Below are 20,043 nucleotides of genomic sequence, written 5' to 3'. Positions count from 1 at the left end.
CTTTGGTGGATTTTTTAGGCTTAGGTGAGTCGGAATCTGGAGGGGGCTTGGAAGTTGATGATGATTTGCGCGGGGGCGTATCGGAGACGGTGGTGAATATTGGCCGGGACGGGTCCAGGATTAAAGGACGCGCCTTAGCGTGTATGGAAGGGTCCATGTCTGTAGGTATCAGGGTCCCAGCTACTCAATCCACCGGGATTGACCTGTCCACCAACCGGAGGATCCATTGCTCGGCACGACCCAACCAAACGTCAGGCTGCTCGGCGCGACCCAATCGGAGGTCGTGCTTTCAGATAGTCAATCAGATGTCGGATTGCACGGCGTGAACCAATTGGAGGCCGCACACTTACATATAAATGCAGCTGCTTCCCAAACAACTTTTTTTGCCGATTCGCGATCTTACTGCTGTTGAGTACGGATCTACCTGTGTGTTGTGCGCGCTTAGTTAGTGTTTGACGGGCGAGTACGGTGTGTTGCGGGTTGCTGGACATTCACCTCGCGCTGCGATTGGCTGACCCCTCCGAGTGAGCAACCCAATCATGGCTACGGATGGTCCCCCGCCTGGTGGCGGGGACACCAAGAGGAAACGGGCCCCGGCTACCCAGATGACGACTCCGGCTACGGACATGGACTCGGGAACGGTAAAGTTGACGGAGGTCTCTGGTCCCGCTACCAGTACCTCTAAGATTACTTTACTACCATCAGATACCACTCTAGAAGAACAGGCTAAATTATTGGCTTCTTTTGCTGCCGCCAAAGCTGCTAATAATGATAATCCATGGCAAACGGCTCGGAAAGTTAAAGGCAAATCCAAACCTCGGTATGTTTTAAAGAAACGGACTGCCAATGGCCAAACCTTAGTTTATAATAGAGATCTAAATTCATACGCACCTCTTTCGGCCCTACCCACCAGTGGTAGCAACGGTCCAGAGGCACTAGTGCCTGCCCAGTCGCCTACTCCCCGGACGGCGACTGAGGCCGCCCCCTCGACCAGCGCCTCCCGTTCGGCGACACCACCGTCTGTGTGTGACGGGAATGGGACTGCCACGACAACCGCTCCTGGTGGAGAGGTCGAGCATATGGACACCACGGCCCCCCCCCCGCCAAGAAAAAGTCGCTGCCGCCGGTAGTTGTCTTTGATAAGACCAACTATCAGCAGCATTTCAAATATTTGAGACAGCGGTACTCTGGCGACCTTCGGGTCATCAACACCAAGGACACCCTAAAGTATCATGTCGATAACGAGCAGGACTACCAACTGTTGATAAAATATTTCGACACCGCCAATGCAAATTTTTACACTCACCAGCTGCCCTCACAGCGGCTGTTGAAGGTCATAATCCGGAATATCGTATCAACAGTTGATATCGATTGGGTTAGGGAGGACCTGATTGCGCTGGGCTACCAACCTAAGGATATATACCAATATACCAGAAGGGATGCCACCACCAAAAAGGTTATCCCTCTAAGCGTAATCAGTGTCACGCTTCCAAATGAGGAATTCTCTAAAACTATCTACTCAGTTCAGTACTTGTGTGGGTCCAAGGTAAAGATTGAGGCATACCGAGGCAGGGAAGGACCTTCCCAATGTTTCAAGTGCCAGAGACTGGGGCACACTGCCAACTATTGTAAAATGCCCTTGAGATGTGTAAAGTGTGGAGAGAACCACTTGGCTGCGGCCTGCCCGCTCAAACCGGAGGCTCCCGCCAAGTGCGCGAACTGTCAGGGGGAACACCCAGCTTCGTGGAGAGGGTGCAACCTCTTTCGAGAGGCTGTCACGAAACAGAAAACCGCAGTGCAGCTTAAAGCCCAGAAGAAGAGTGCACTGCCACCCTCAAAACCTGTGACCGAGGGGGTCTCGTTCGCGAGCCTCTTCGGTGGCGCTGCTGCCCCCTCACCAGCTCCCACTCCCTCCCCTAGTAGTACTGGAAACTCCTTCCCTGACCTCGGTGGTTTAGCTGACATCGTTGCTTTGCTTCGGCAAATCGACTTTTCGAGACTCATCCCTATCCTGAGGGAGACTCTGACTAAATTGAGCACGTGCACTAGCACATTTGACAAGATCATGGTGCTGATTGATGCCGCTATGCGGTATTTCTCAGCCCCTTAGACGACGCGACAGACGCCACGGACTATGGACTTAAGGGTTGGTGCTTGGAATTGTCAAAGCGTTGTCGGTGAGAGGTATGAGCTTGAGGCTTTTATCTCTGACCATAACCTAGACATCATGCTACTGGGTGAGACGTTTCTAAAAGAGCATATGCCTTTCAAAATTAAGAATATGGTAGTCTACCGGAAAGACAGAGTCGGGATGCAGGGTGGGGGTGTTGCTGTGCTGGTTAAGTCTAGTCTTACCCATCACGTCCTCGACCCCCTCCCCCACTCCGTACTGGAATCCCTCGGGATTGAAACCCGACATCGGGACTATCATTATCGCATATTTACAGCATATTTGTCACCTAATGCACCCTTTAATCTGGTGGAACTAAATGCTCTTTTGGAAAACCCTGGCCACGTACCCACCATAGTGGCTGGTGACCTCAATTGCAAGCATCCCGACTGGAACTCTAGGGTAGCCAATCCTCGGGGGAGAATACTAAGTGCTTACATGAGAGACAGTGACGTCAAGGTGTGTGCTCCCACAGAGCCCACAATATACCCGGCTAATGGGTTACCTGACGTCATCGATGTGACAGTATTTAAATATTACAACAGCACTATTGATTTCGTTGTTCCCCATGAGTTGAATTCGGATCACAATCCCATTGTTTTCAATCTTGTCTGGGAGCGACTGGAGGGGCCCACTCGTTCGATCTCTCACGTCAACTTGGACTACCACAAGTTCAGGAAACATGTGGATCGAAATTTTAAACCTTTCGACATACGCTCCCGGGATGATGTTGACCGGGCCGTTGAGCATGTTACTCGTAAGATCCTCAACGCCAGGAAACACATCCACGAAGTTGCCCGAAATTCTCGTTCGGCCCGTAGTCCCCAAGTTGAGGAGGGTCTTCCAGATCTCCTCAAGGATTTGATCAAGATTAAAAATCTTTATCGGAAGAGATGGCAACTCTATCGCGACCCAGATGACAAGGCAGAATATCAGGAACTTGCCCGTGTCGTCCGCCAACGGCTGCTGGAACACAAGATTGAAAAGTGGGAAGAACTTTGTCGCACTCTCACAGAAAACGACTCAGACCGCGAGTTTTGGAGGGTTACTCGTAGTCTGACTCGAACACGAGAGCCCCGTCGTGCACTTCATGGCCAACGGGGTCTCGTCTTCTCCCCCCTGGAGAAAGCTGAAGCTTTCGCTGACTCGATCGAGAGTCAGTGTGTAGTACACTACACCCGCCACGATGACGACCGTACCGACCGACAGATTGAACGAAAAGCTTCAGCTCTCAGGCAAAGTAGGACGCCACGAGACACTGTGACTGACATCACACCTGCGGAGGTCCGCCGGTGTATTAAAGGACTTAATGAGAATAAGTCTCCCGGGGCTGATAGGGTCGCCGTTAAAGAAATCAAGTCCCTCCCCTACAGGGCTGTGGTCTTTTTAGCTGCCCTCTTTACGGCCTGCCTTTCCCTGGGTTATTACCCAACGGCCTGGAAGACGGCAAAGATTTGTCTGATTCCTAAGCCGGGGAAAGACAGACTTTTTCCGCAAAATTACCGCCCTATCAGTCTTCTCTCCCACTTGTCCAAAATTTTCGAGAGACTTATTCTCAATCGCCTCAATAGTTACCTTGCATCCAGTAGGATATTGAGACCGGAGCAGTTTGGTTTCCGGGCCAAACGCTCAGCTCCATTGGCGGTATTGCGCCTGGTCCAATATGCTACGAGATCGTTCACATTACGGCGTAGCGTGCCAGCGGTATTTTTTTGACGTTGATAAAGCTTTTGACACCGTCTGGCACGACAATCTAATCGTGAAACTGGGGGAACTATACAAAGTCCCCCTCTATCTTGTCAAAATTCTCCAATCTTATCTTCGAGATCGACAGTTTTTTGTCACCTGCGATGGTGAGAACTCCACCCCTCGGCGCTTATTGGCAGGAGTGCCTCAGGGAGGAGCACTATCGCCAACCTTGTACGCCCTATATGTGAACGATCTCCCCAAGGTAGCAGGTGTAGAAATACAACAATACGCTGATGACATTGCAGTTTATACCGCTCAGCGAAGATATTGTGATGCCACGGCGAAAATGCAAGCCTGGATCAACCAATTTCTATCCTGGTGTACCAAGAACAAGGTCAAAATTAATCCGGACAAAACCCAGGCGATCCTCTTTTCGAAGCGGCGTCCGAGGTTTTGTCATCTTAAAATCCGGCGTACTGAGCTGCCATGGTTGACCCGTGTCAAGTACCTTGGTATGATCCTGGACAAAGCCTTAACCTGGAGATGGAATGTGGACCAGGCATTACAGCGAGCCAACGCCAGAACGGTAGCATTGCGCCCTCTGCTACTGAATAGGCACCTCGGGGGATGCATCAAGAGGTCTTTGTACCTTGCGTGCATTCGCCCCATCTTTCTCTACGGCTGTGAGGCCTGGTGCTACATGGCCAAGACGCACATTCGGCGACTCCAGGTGTTCCAGAACAAGGTGCTGCGGCGCATGACCGGTTCACCATGGTACACCTCTAACTTAAAGATTCGGCAGAATCTCCAAATACCTACTGTTCAGCAACAGATTTTCAAGCAGGTTAGGATGACAAGATCTCGGATTACCCTGGCGCAATCGAATGATACGGGGATTTCCTTGCTAAAACGGGTCATCAGGACCAAGAAGCCAACCACACGTTACCGCCACCGCGGCCCTTGGCTCCTGTACTCCAAATTGTAGTTTCGGCCTTTTCCAAATTTGACATAAGTTCAGGTAAACACTAAAAGGTACAAAATTCTGTTTCAATAAGACTGACCCACTTCCTAGTTGACATCATATTATGGCCCAGCGATGAGGGGGTTTCAATTCTGCCCCACCTTCTCCGGTGGGAAAGAGTGATTTTTCCCCCGCCAGTGTAGGTAACTCGCGACTTTTTCTGCCTCATCAGGTAACCACGGAAACAGATGAGTAAGAGGGCATATTTTTTCGCCCTGGGGCTCCCATATACTTGATCTCACTAGAAAAAAAACAACTTTCATCCACATCCGACAGCATTCCAAGTCGATGCTCTGAGCAGTCAAGAACTCCAGAGGTCCCAGTCACCGAGCTTGCTCCTGTAAACCGTCTGCTCGCCTGCCTCTTCAGCCAAGTGCTCAGTCCACGGTACGATTTTAGTACCACCTCGTCGCCGCTTGGAGCGCTTCACCGGCCGCCTGCTCACTGCTAGCCCCTGCTTGCTCGCCGCCAGCCGCATCAAGAGTCGCCCGGCAACGGCCGCCATCTTTGAATTTCACAGCGCGGTCCGACTTCGTGGATACACTCTGGGAGGCCACCTTTCTGCGGTCCCTCATTTCTGCACCAGCTGCTCGGCCGTCCACACGCTCCAGTCCAGCCCAGCCTAGAGCCTGCTAGCCCATAGGGCCTGGGTTCTACGAAAGAGCAACTTGTCAGTCCTAAAAGAGCTATTTTGTCTTGCGCTCGGTGTGTGCCTGTTCGTGACTTGTCCCGGCGCGACCCGGTTAACAACTACACCTGGCACGACTGGTACCCCCCGGGTGCACCCAGCCTTGGTCCTCCTTGGAGTTTGACCGCTAGTGCTAGCTCCCGTCTTTACTCCTGCCTCCTTCCTTCTCTAAACTCTATCCACCCTCCTGTCACTTTCTTATATCAGTATGGACATCCCCGGTGGACCGAGTAGCTGGGGCCCATACTCCGACTTCAATCTTCCCTTTGCCATCAAATTCAACCCCACCCCCTCCAGGCCTTCTGTAAAACACTTAGTCATCCCCCCCTTGACATCTCACCTGCCAAACTCAAAATCCACCGTCTTACCATTGCCTCAGCCTTGTGCACTTCCACCACGATGATCCAGCTTGTCGAGGAAGAGGAGACAAATCATCAGATTTTCATTTTCCCTACTGAAAGCAAAGCCGTATCGATACTCTCATATCGTCTATCATCCAGAGGCATCTCCTAATCCATCCTACAAAACTCATCGCTACCAACAGAAGAGTCTCCTACCGCAGTGGAAGTGGAAATGGAAATGGACAGCAGAAATCCAGAACCAAGAAAAGAAGAAGAAGAAGAAGAAGAAGTCTCCTCTTCCAAGGAAGAAAACTGCCCACAACGTCCTCTCCACTACATCAACGGAAACTCCTCTCCCCATCCTCTCTCCCTAAACAGTTTCCTTATCATCCCCACTGCCAGTCAAGATTCCATTCGGAAGTCCGCCCTCAATGCCATAGAACCAATCACTACCCAGCATATTGCTTCAATAGAAGAAACTCAGCACAATCACCTGATTATCACTCCTCTCCAAACCAGTTCGATTCCCGTCATTCTAAATTGTCTCCGTCTTGCCAACATCCCCCTCCCCCCATTCAGATCAACCCAACTGCTAACCAAAATACTATTCAAGACAAACCTACCCCTCCCCCCTCTCCTCTCAAGCCATCGTCACAGCTCAGCCATCAAACCCCGGACCCCATCGTCAAACCAAATCCACCCTCACAAAATTACGTCGATAAGGCCTCCCAGACACGAAGAACTCGCCGAAAGCCTGCGCCCAAGCCCTCCCTGCGCCCTAAACCAACCACCCTCCCACCTCTACCCACACCCAGTACCCGCACCTCCCTGGTCATCCAGTGCTACAACTGCCTACAAATGCACCACACTTCTGCGTCGTGCAAAAATTCTACGAGATGCAATAGGTGTGGCGGCCCCCACCGCCACACTGACTGCAAGGTACCTCGCGACCAGGCAAGGTGCGCAAACTGCGAGGGACATCATGCTGCTTCGTTTCCTGGGTGCCCATTCATCAAGAAAGCCATCCGGGCCCACTACAGGCACGCCAGACATCTGTCCCCGCAAACCCATCCAGCACCACATCTCAACCTCCCCTTTGCTCCGTATCAGACCAACCAAGACACTTCCCCTATTCTGCAGCTCCTCCTTAGCCTGCTAACCCCTCACCTGACCTCAACGCCCTCACCCAGCACTCCCGACTGCCAACAGTTGACAGCCAAGTAAGCCCCCCCCCCCGCCAAGACATCGCCGCCATATTAATCCTCAAACTTGCCTTCCTCTGACACCGTACTTGCTCTTTCTTCTTGTCTCCGACAAACCTATACCAATGACACCACCTGCTCACTAGCACTAGAAATAGATAACTAATAGCTCAGCGAAGAGGAGGTTTCAGCTCTGACATGGCGGACTTGTTCCGTCATCGACAGATAGTTTTTCCTCCACTATGTGTACGTGCTGGTGCTGATGCGAGCTATTCGCACTTCCACGCAACCGACGAGTTGAGAGTCCTACTGTTCGCCTCGGGACTCTCGAGAATTTGACCACAACAAAAAAAAACAAAAAAAAACTTTCGCAGTCGCCAGGGGGATACAGGAGAGCGTATCTACACGACGCCGCAGAAGATGACTACCGCAGCAGTAGTCGAAACGTCTGGAAGAAGCGAGAGGAGTGGACCACGGCATAATAGCCCGGAAGATTTTTATTATATCGTGCTGATATTTCATTCCCGTTTACTTCTACATCCTTGTAGGCAGACACTGCACTGCTGCTATTATAGGAGTAATATAGTTTTATTTTTATGGGTAGATGTGCTAAAATACAATGCGATCTTTCAGGTAGTGTTCTCGTTTGTTGGTTGGATTAGAACCCGTGATCATGGGTCGGACACAACCACTGATCTCCCGAGGAAGCTAATTATTAACCAGTGAACGATGGGTACGACCGCTGTAAAATTCAACATTTTTATTTAATAATAATGGTGCATGGCATCTGTATAGGCTTGATTGTGTTCTAATGAGGATAAAATGAATGGCGGAGAAGTCATAAACATCCAATCTCAAAGCAAGGGGAATTAACAGTATGAGAGGGTTGATTCTGAGAATTGAACCGGGGCCATCGGACCAAAGGCAAGCATTGTAACCATTTAGCCACGAAGCCGGACTTTAATTTGCTAAACCTTAGGTTACCATCTCCACTGATCAGAGGTTGATTATTGGCCTTAGCAGAGGCTAGAGCAGTAGCTTGTGAAGCAGCCTTGACAACACAGCAAGTTACTCCGTTGGATACTGGCTGCAGCTCAAAACGCTGAAGGCTAGACGTTCACTAAACCAACCATCGAAAAGGGGTACCCAAAATCTTGTGGTAGCCCACGTCTTGATCCCAGCATACGCCACTGTCGAAATCGTTTACTTGAAGGACAGTTCCGAGCCAGACGCCCTGCGGCGTGCATTCCACTTACCCCAAACAACCGCCGTCTGCGACTTCAGTGGTGTCAAGCGAGAGCTCATTGGAGGATGGAGTGGAGGTTCGTTGTATTTTCCGATGAAAGCCGATTCTGGCTTCGTGTTAGTGATGGCCATGTGTTGGTTAGAAGGAGGCCAGGTAAGCGCCTGCATTCCACCTGTCTGCGGCGTCGACACACTGGACCTACACCGGGAGTTCTGGTCTGGGAAGTAGTGATGGGACATTCGATTCATTTTACTGAATCGATTCATTTGATTCCGTTCACATTACTGAATCGATACAGTGATCCGATTCACGGCTCATTGGTCACCGCTCCTACTGCATCTGTGTAGTATGTGCTGGTAAGACAGCAGCAACAGCATTCAGTGCTCGCAGCTGCCATCTGGTCTTCATACTATGAACTCCTTTCTTAGAAAAAATGCTAGTTACTCTAATACATCGAAGGTTTCCGGCGACGCAGGGTGGGAAAGGTTAGGATTAGGAAGGTAGCAAACATGGCCTGAATTAAGGTACAGTCCCAGCATTTCCTGGTGTGAAAATGGGGAAACTACGGAAAAACCATCTTAACGGCTGCCGACGGTGGGATTCAAACCCACCATCCCCCGAATGCAAGCGCATAGCCACGCGATATTAACCGCACGACAACTCGCTCAGTCTTTTTTTTTAAAGTATTTTTCTATCAGCTGAGGATTTATTTTAAATCGTCATATTTTGTATAGGCTACCCGAGATGTACAGTAGCCCGCTGGTTTTCTGATTCAACATACTGTTATTGCGTCTGTCCACATATGATTGAAGTCTTGTGCAACGATGTGACATATGAACTGAGAGAATACTGAGCCGTTCTTCCCAATATAAAACAGGTACTTTTGAGTGGCCATGACTCATGAGCATGACTCATAGTCATAGGGCAGGCTAAAGTCGAGTTTAACTGTCAAATGTCAACTAAGTTATAATACTAAGATTCATTAAACTAATAAATAGTATAACCTAATATCCTACCTACTTACTAGCTACTTCAGAATTATGTTGTGACTACCTTTTTAACACTGCAAATAAATCCATCTATTATTTAAACCTCCCTGTAAGAAGAGGACAGTGAATGCAAATGGGTATTATTTTCAAATGAGCTGAGCTCGAGAGTCCATTATAGCATACGATTCTTTCAGTCTAGCATGGCTCACTGTATGTCTCGCTGCAGCGGAAGCTCGGCTCTCCGCGTGTCCAGTGAGCCGATAAGGAGCCGTGTGTATCATGTGTCTCACTGAGCCGCGCTCGTTCACGATTCTTTCGATGTGCCATGATTCACAGTATGCCTCGCTGCAGCGGAAGCTCGGCTCTCCGCGTGTCCAGTGAGCCGATAAGGAGCCGTGTGTATCATGTGTCTCACTGATCCGCGCTCGTTCACGATTCTTTCGATGTGCCATGATACACTGTCTCGCTGCAGCGGAAGCTCGGCTCCCCGTCAACGTCCAGTGAGTGCGCCACTCAGCACTGTCTGCTGGGAGTAAGCTGAATCGTGTGCCATGAGCTCGCCTTTCCTGTGAATCGATTCACTCGGACACTTGAATGGATCGATACACTGCTTCGAATCATGCATTCAGTAGCCAACACTACTGGGAAGCAATTTCCTATAACAGCAGGAGCACTCTCGTGGTCATCCCACGCACCCTAAATGCAGATGTGTACGTCCGTCTGGTGATTCGACCTGTTGTGCTGCCATTCATGGACAGCATTCCCGAGGTTTTTTTCCAACAGGACAATGCACGTCCCCATGCCGCCTTTGTAACCCAACGTGCTCTACAGAGTGTCGACATGTTGCTTTGGGCTGCTCGATGCCCCGATCTGTCCCCAATCGAGCACGTATGGGATATAATTGGAAGACAACTTCAGCGTCATCTACAATCGGCATTAACCGTGCAAAAGGCATGTAACTCATCCCACAAGCTGACATCCGGCACCTGTACGACACAATGCATGCATGTTTCATGCCTGCATTCAATAGTCAGGCGATTACACCGGTTATTCATGGACCAGCATGACACATTTGCGATGGCTTTTCTCTGTGCACCTTTGATCAATTAAATATGTTACCTCATCAAATATATTGCCAAAATTTCCGTATTCTACATGCCTTGGATATTTTATTCTGCCAGGGTAACAACCTCAAATATTTTTGTGCTGTATGTAATGAATTACAGTTTTCACTATTGTACTTTAAGACCAAACCAAACCCCACGGCACTTAATGCCCTTGAAAGGGCTTTGGCCTGCCCAGCGACCGCTGCTCAGCCCGAAGAGCTGCAGATTACGAGGGGCCGTGTGGTCAGCACGACGCACCCTCTCGACCGTTTTCTGGGCTCTCCAGACCGGGGCCGCCATCTCACCGTCAGAGAGCTCCTCAATTCTAATCACGTAGGTTGTGTGGACCTCGAACCAGCCCTCAGGTCGAGAGAAAAATCCCTGACCTGGCCGGGAATCGAACCCGGGACCTCCAGGCGAGAGGTAGGCACGTTAACCCTACATCACGGGGCCGGCTTTGTAATTTAAGCGGTGCTTTAGAAACATTTCTAACATATTACCGACTTCAGGTGGATAAGCTGTGGCTTGTGATTTCTTGGTTTTTAAATTATCCGATAAACTCACCAACAATCCAATCCTGCTTGCTGGGGATAACATCAGTTAAGTTATTTATTTGAAGTCATACTGTACATCTATTTGGTAGATGCATTTACACAGTTGCACAGTACTTTAATCTTGGATAGTAAATATTTATGTCCTCACTAAATACTATTTTCAAAAATTCAGTGAACTGAGAAAGTCACATAACACTACAACACTGTGCGAAATCAAGCAGTAAACTTGTTGAATTATGGAAATATAGATCGTTTTGCTGAACGAATAACAGGAATTTTACTTGTTTTAAATGGAAAAACTGTCAATCCCATCCAAAGAATTGTAAATCGTATGCTTAAACCCTGTATATTTGTAATTTGTAACACAAAAATTATAACGTGTCAGTTTTTTGAATGTATAAATATACGAAAATAAAATTGACCGTTCATATCGAGCGCAGTATAAATCAAACAGGAATATCTTCAAGAAGTCGGTTTACTTGCGATTATAGAGTCTTTTTTAAATACTTTACCCCAATAAACATTTCGCTGAGTAGTGGAGGAGAGCTTAGCAGTCACAATCGAATGCAACTGCTCCATTTTCTTCCAAATGAAGCTCGGTCGCACTGGGCTGTCCTCAACGGGCGCCCAGCTGAGCTCCTCTGCTCTAAAGGATCCTATGAGGTAAAGCGTACTTGTGTTGCAATCATCCCCACTCTTAGCTGATGCAATGTATGAAACACACTTCGATCTTGGGTTCTCATGGTCCAACCAAAGGTTCATCTACTTGAAAATACAATTTATTGTTTCTTTAATTTGACTTGAATTATTTGGAATGATAGTGTGTTGCTCTTTTTTTATAACGATTGTTTAATTTACCATGTAAGTTTCCAAAAAATCCAGGCACGCTCGAAACCTTCCTAGAGCCTCCCCTCTGATCTCACAAATTTGGGGCAGCTCTCTATTCACAGAGAGTGTACTGTCACCATTTGTCCCGCCTAGCGGACATCAAATGGATCAGGACTGAATCTTTTTTTTTGTGCTATTTGCTTAACGTCGCTCCGACACAGATTGGTCGTATGGCGACGATGGGACAAGAAAGGCCTAGGAGTGGGAAGGGAGTGGGGAGGAAGCGGCCGTGGCCTTAATTAATTAATTATCAATCGGCTGTCTACATTGTGTTGGTCAAGTCGCGACGGTTAACTTTCAATTAATTATTTAGCGGTGTGTCTTTAGCGACTCCTGATGATGGGTTCAGTACATACCTGTTTTCACACTCCTCAACAAATTGCTTTAAAACCATACCCTAGGTTGTTTACATTTTTATTTACCATATTGCACTGATCATAACTGAGAGTAGGAACGCAATGGATTTCAATACATCTGGCTGCTTTCACTAGTCTTAAGCTATCGTAAATTTCCAAATACGTATCTCAAGTTCTACATTGAAACATAAACAGCCTTTACTATTACTCAATTGTACTTCTTCTGAAACTCAACATGATTTACAGTAAATCAGAATTCCGAAGAATGGGGATCGAGAATTAGTGTAGAGATTGGCAAGACTCGTATTAAAGCAAGACCGACTACAATATATCAGACCTTAATACTACTATCGATTGGGAGGAAAATGGCGCTTGCGTGGGCGAATGTTGGAGACATGTGGTTGGTTCATGGCTTTGTTTACATTGTGTTTAAAGTGTTATTTTGATCGAGTAATTGAAGTATGAAGTACATATTTGGTGAAATAGTAATCTATAACGGTTTATTAGTATGGTGCATTGTTAGGAGTGTATATAATGGTATTATTAGTATATAATTGTGTACATATTGCCGTACTGTAACATTTCACGAAATGGGTCGTTCCTGCTGCGTTCCTGGTTGTAGATCGAACTATACCATTGCAGATACTTCAACTTTTAAATTTCCTGAAGATAGAATTTTACGGGAGAAATGGACAACGCATATTCATCGGGAAAATTTGGAAGTCAAAGACGAAACTTTTGTATGTGTGAAACATTTCGAAGCAAAATTTGTTATTAGTGAAGATCTCTTTCCAACCGAAAATGGTGAGCCTATTCGTATCCCTCGTAAAATTCCTAAATTATCTCCTGATGCAGTTCCTACAATTTTCCTAAATCAACCTTCTTACCATACAATTAGACTCCCCAAAGGTAGGAGAAATCCAGAAGAACGATTACAACAAGTGATCGACAGGGAGGAGAAGAATTTTGCTTGGTGGTGTGAGCAGGATTTAATACCATCTTTTGAAGTCTTCAGAAGAAATCTCCACAGCAAACAGGTGGTCCCGTTCACAGTAATGATGAGTGAAGGTAGTGTTCTTCTTATTAAGATAGACGATGGTGGTAAATTTAACGATGTACCATCAATGAATGTGTATTTCAAAGTATCCAGTTCCTTAGATGTAAAAGTATTTTATAAGAATCTGTGTGTTCCCACTGAGAAGTTGAAGTGGATACTGCATTTTGAAGGAAACAGTGACCTGAAGTGTAATAGGTGGAGTAAGCTGGACAATTTGGTGAGTCATCTATCAAATTACAGTGATGAACATGTTTCCACATCTGACTGAATTTCTGTCCTAGTGAACTTTTAAAGGGTGCCTTGGTCCTTGACAGTGATCTGGATATAGTAAGACGTAGAACAATTAAATTTGCTCTAGAACAGTTGGAAATGTCTGTAGTAAGTCATGTACAGTATTCGTCAGAGCTTCTTATATGGGCTGCCACAATTTCTTACTCATATCCAGGATCCTGTAAGTCCATTCGTAAAACTAACCTTATGATTCTACCTCATCATGTATATCTTCGTCAATTATTAGGTAGAAAAGGTTCTAAAGGCTGTGATATTGGATCTTCTCAAAACTGTTTCCTAATGGAGAAGTCTAAACTTTTGAATGATGAGGATAAAATTGTTACTGTCGTGATGGATGAAATTTATGTTAATGTCAAGCTGACATATAAAGCAGGAAAGATAATAGGGATTGATGGAAATGGGTGTGAGTCTGAGGCAGCCAGCACTATGCAGGTTTGTATGTGTTCATCCTTACATTCGAAGTACAAGGATGTCATAGGTCTCTTCCCAGTAAAAAACATGAATGCTGAGACACTACTGAAACTAACAGTAGATTTTCTCAAAGTTATGAATGAACTTAACTTTGATCTCTGATAATCATCGAACACATAGGAAAATGTTTGAGCTATTAAGCGGCGGGATCCTAAAAACTTGTGTCCCTAATCCATCTGATCCTTCCAAGTCTCTGTTTCTTCTCTTTGACAACGTGCATTTATTGAAGTGTATTCGGAGTAATTGGTTAAACAGGTCCAGCGAATCATTTATTATCCCAGATGTTAAACAGACATTCACTGTCATTGAGAACATGTTGAACATTCCCGAAGGTAAGACGACATGCCAATTCACAACCATTCAGGCTAATTTTTCAGACATGAGAGACCTATTTCATTCTGAAAAGAGTATGTTATTAAAGCTAGCTCCAAATTTGACCAGGAAGGCTTTGTATCCCACGGCTATTGAGAGGCAGAACATTGCATTAGCTACGAGTATTTTTGACCCTAAAAATATTGTGGCCTTAGAGATGCCATGAATGAGGGCATGGTTATCTCTGAGGGTACCATCCAATTTTTAAAGTTAATCTCTAAATGGTGGAACATTGTTAATATTCAGCATGCCATGAAGGGAGCATACACCTTAAATGAGAATGCAAATCCAATTTATGGGGCCAATGACACCAAACTCCTCTTTTTGCAAACTTTGGAAAGTTATATTGATACCTGGTACATGTCGGAGACCGAAGGGAAACTCACTAATGACATATACACAGCTTTAACTCACACACACCTCACAATTGTTGATTTATGTAAATACGTTTTTGATAAGTACAATTATGACTATATACTCATATCCAAGCTACAGACAGATAGTTTGGAGGGAACCTTCTCAGCTTATAGGAAACTGAGTGGCTGCACGTACAGCGTATCTGTTGAAAAGATACTTGAATCTGATCGAAGACTCAAAGTCCTACGTTTGCTGAAGTTAAAGTCTGCGAAGTTAGGAGAGTTTACCTTGAAGGATCCAGTTGTAATATTCACCCAGAGGAAAGTAGATGAAATGTTGGATGTTTCTGGAACCTGCTATTGATGAGTCTCGCTGTTCAACTATTCCTGTAGAAACTTAGAGAATTTTAGTATGTATTGCTAGTTATACGAGCATGACCGTCCTGGAGAAACTAAGGAAAAGAGCGAAGTGTTTGGAATGTAAAGTTATACTACAGTCTGGTGAAGAGCTTCTTCTTGATTGTGATAATATGGAAAATTATTCATACTTCACTCAGCTAAACACAGGTGGATTGAAGCATCCTTCCATATTTCCTTCTACACCTTACTTTTGATGTGTACTGCTTTTTCCAAACTCTTATCAGTGTTAAATATGAACCACATTTTTGAAATTAGACAATCGGAGAGATGCTGTAGTGAAACTGGGTCTCCAAATGGCTGAAAATACCCTAAGTAATGCTGACTATGTCTGCAAATTTCGCATGCCATTATTAAAAATTTTGAAGAAGTGCATTAAAGTCCTGGTCAACATTTGTGTCAAAAACTTCTCAGAACTTCTGCATGACAAAAATATCTCCAAGGACATTGCTAAAGAAATTCACATTCAACAGATGAAGAGGAACAATACTGAGGACTTAGGAGCGAAGCAGAATATCCGAAATGGTCTTAAGCTCAACAGCATGTAAACTTACCAGGTATACTGCTATTTACATAACATTACTTTCTATTTTCTACCTATTTTCTCTTAATAGTTTGTTACTATTTATTTAGGCAAAGTTGATCATCAGAAAGAAGCCTACTGCGTGTGGTATTTATTTACTTGCATATTACTTTATGTCAGTGTTGTTTTATTCATAATGTACCTGATGCTAAAGGAATTGATTTGACATAACTACATGTATGTGTGTATTTATCTTCAGTAGCCTCTTAGGTACTTGTTATTTAATGTACGTCATTTCAGTTATTTTCTTCTTAGTACGTTTTAACATTAATCTTGAAATGAAGATGTTCAAATACGTCAGTCTCGTATCGGTAGTTTTACGCACGTAAAAGAACTCCTGCAGGACACAATTCTGGCATCTTCGAAAACGTGAACAGTAGTTAGTGGGACGTAAAAGATTATTATTATTATTATTATTATTATTATTATTATTATTATTATTATTATTATTATTATTATTATTATTATTATGGATATGCGGCGGTTTATCTTTGAAATGAAGTTATTACGTGCTACCTAACCTTCATCAGTCGGCATCTGCTGCGCCCACGACGTCCACCATTTTGGTTTCGATATTACAGTCTGATATATTGTAATCGGTCTTAATTAAATAAATAACATACAGCCCATTAACGGCCTTGGTTTAACAAGGCGACTGTTGTCCATCTCGATGGCATTAAGATATTGCGGTGCCAGTGTTCAGCGTGACGACATCTTCAAACACATTGCTTGGTCTTTGTGATCGAGTATAAACATTATTTCAACAATTATTTCTCAGCATAGTCATTAGATAGGCCTAGTGGAAATTGATATCGATCGACCTGCTGAGAAGTGCATTTGGTTAAACGCTCACGTTCTACAGTATATTCATGTTGCAAATTCCAACTCCAGCATAGTCCCCTGGCATTTCGAAGGGCTTCAATGCGAGAAACATGTTTCAGAACTGTCATTCGCAGTGGCACAGTCGGTACTCGTTGTCACCTTGTTCTCAGGATAGTGGGTTCAATCCCAGGTGATGCCTGTAGCAATTGAAAGAATTTAAATGCGACAGCTCTGTGTTACTGGTTTCTGACCCGATGAAGAAGTTTTGCGGAACATAATTTCGACAACCTGGTGATATAAAAACTGAAATTATTATTATTATTTTTATTATTATTACTATTATTATTATTACCGTGATTTGGTGGATCAGCAGAGGTGAAAGAAGGTGCTGGGATAAACAGGTCTCAACTTACGAAATTAAAGTTAACTTAAAATTTAACAAAGGTTATATTTTCGTTTCAAGGTCAAGAAATAACAAGTATAACAGGAACTCATTGGTATATCATCAAGTTAAGAAAGTACAATTACAGTTTATTAATGGATTTTGGGCTTCGAGCCCCAGATTCACCATCCTTGAGCAATTAGCCCAACTTTACCCAAATACAAGGTTTGACAAAGGGGCAGAAAACCCCAATCATGCCCAGGAGCACTTGCTCCCTATTACTCAGTAAAGCCTGCTCGAGGCACACAGAAACCAACTTAAGAAAGAGCAATCCGCTCTCAAAGTTCAAGCCTATCAAAGGCCACACCAAACTCCACCTTCAAGCTGACCTCCAAGCACATGAAAACAGGGGTAAAAATACCCAACCTACTGAGGCCTATTCCATAAAGAAACAGGGCAATTACATGGCCCCCAAAATACCAACTTTAGAGGAGGCGAAACTGCACTCCTAATACATTTCTTTAAAACCTACTTGGCACTAGGCCGCTTATGCAAGAGCTAATCCCATACTACGGAGGTGACACGATTGAAAAATGTTATGACATTACGAGTAGAAGGGAAACTGTTATAAAAAAGTAGTCACCTCAAAACAAAATGAATGGGAGCTCGAGAGGGTTAGGCACTCTCTATCCCAATTTGTAGTTAAAGAGACAGAATTTATACCAAGTGTCTTTTACATTTTAAATATAGGTTACATGAGGAAGGTTTCGAACCCACCCCGAGGGTTAAACTGCTGAGCTGGCAAGAAAATAAGTTAAAAAACGGCCATTACCTGATGGTTGAACTGCCGCCTGAAGAAAGGGGCGCTTCCCGCCCCCTGCTATATAATCACACTTGGAAAGATGTTACTGAAGTGGCGAGGAGACCAGAAAATCAGCAGTTTATATACCCTCACGGAAAATTCGAGACGTTTCATGAATGATTACAACCCGCCCACAAAATTTTATTGGATAACAGCAAAAACTCATACACCAGACGAAGAAGAAACACCTTATTGGTGGAAAATTAATTACAGAAATTCCCGATTGGCTACATTCAAAACAGGCGGAAGGAAAGGGTTATATTGCCAACTCTCAAACCACAGAAAATTTTTTAGCAAAAACAAAACTTATGAATGTTAAATTTCTTCCGGACAGTTCATTCCTTTACACCAGAGAGCGTTATCAGTTTTGGTAGAGACATCTGTTAGAGAATGTTCAAAGTTCTTGCTATGGAGCAGACAAACACGAATCGAAATTGACATAGTTCAGAACACTTCAAAATTTACAGGAGAGACATCTTCTGAGAATAGAATTAACATGGTTGTTAAAGTTCAGGCTTCCTCCAGTAGGGGAGTTTCAACTGGCGCAATGTTTGAATTAGCGGAGCGGAGGTGTACCGCCCGGTACAGACCCCCCCCAAAAAAAAGTCTCTCCAAGGGGTAACACAGAAGAACACCAAATTTTGTTTGAAAACAGGGTCCAAGTTATGATGTTGATTTAGAAATTAATTGCAGAAGGATTCACAGAAATGTTCTTAAATTGGTTTGATCCAGTTTCAAAATTCTTTGTAGTAATTTTTGATGTAATGTCTTTATGCTTGTAGAAGTTAAATTCAGAAGTAAAAACTTTTAATTCTTAAAAGTGAAGAAAATTTTCTAAGACCACCAAATATTGTAGTTGAATCCAAAAATGTAGTAATTGTTGATATGAAATGTCCATGTAGCTGATTAAATACATTCAATGTTGATTAAGTTTGACGGCCAGACCCGCCGCCGCAGCATGTATCAAGAGGAGACCGCTCGGACCCCTCGAGTACCCTGATATACCGCTCGCCCGCACCATGAGAGGGGTAGTGGTGCTGAAGCACGCCGCACCCGCGGCGAATGTTTACAGTCTGCGGACAAGTTGCAGGTTGTGCGCCGCACATCAGCCTTGGCCGGGAGGAGGGCTCCGGCTCGCCGTACACTGGTTGACCTCCCTGAAGTAGATCGGGCCCGTGCTCTACCCCAGGAGCGGCACAGCGCCACGCGGCTGCGGGGGCACTGAAACAGTAAGACCTCGGCGGCAGAATTTGTTGGACCATAATGATTTTAGGGTACAGTCTTTGTGGTGAAGATGAGGGGCCAGCGGCGTGGAAATATTTATTCCATTTAAATAGCCACTGTGTGTTGTTGAGCAGGAGACGGGAGCGTGGTAATGGCCATGGTAAGGACAGGATGGCAGTTTAACTGGTCGGGGAAGGTTTTACAATAAATGATTAAATACAAAGAACCTGATTCCAAGGGTAGAAGGCCTCAAAATGAAACCCCCCCAAAAATATAACCTTCCGAATACTTTCAAAATGTTAAAACAAATATAAAATCAGCTACGTTAGCGTGGAAGTTACACAGGTTTCACCTGCGACAGGTGAACCCTAAATATCCTCTCGGTGGCTGGATTGCTTAATAACAACGTAACCGGCGTAAGAAAATCTAGGATTATGCACGGCCCATGAAATCTGGGGGCAAGCTTGCCCGCGGGAACAAAATTCCTGACCATCACCTGGTCACCTACTTCAAACTGGTGGGTCTCCGTCCACGATCATATCTTTCCCTAACCTTTTCATGAGACACTTTAAGGTTGGCTTTAGCCTTCTTCCAAAGATCTTTAATATTATCAGGATCTATTGTCTCAGGTAGAATGTCACTCAGAGACCAAAGGTTAGAGAGCGGCGTGTTTGGAACAAACTTGAAGATCAAAGAAGCTAGAGTAAACTTATGGGATTCGTGAACCGCCGAATTCAAGGCAAAAGCTAACCAATGTAGGGACGTGTCCCACCTAGAATGATCTTCATGATGATAGGCAATCAGCGCGGACCTCAGATTACGATTAACCCGTTCAGCCAGATATGGTTGAGGATAATAAGCAGAAGTTGTCACATGAGATATGGACAGATCAAAACAGAATTTACGACAGAGATTGGAGGTGAAGGCTTTAGCATTATCAGACACAATATATTGAC

This window comes from Anabrus simplex, chromosome 2, assembly GCF_040414725.1.
Source record: "Anabrus simplex isolate iqAnaSimp1 chromosome 2, ASM4041472v1, whole genome shotgun sequence".
Classification (NCBI taxonomy): Eukaryota; Metazoa; Arthropoda; class Insecta; order Orthoptera; family Tettigoniidae; genus Anabrus; species Anabrus simplex.
This window is presented reverse-complemented; position numbering follows the sequence as displayed.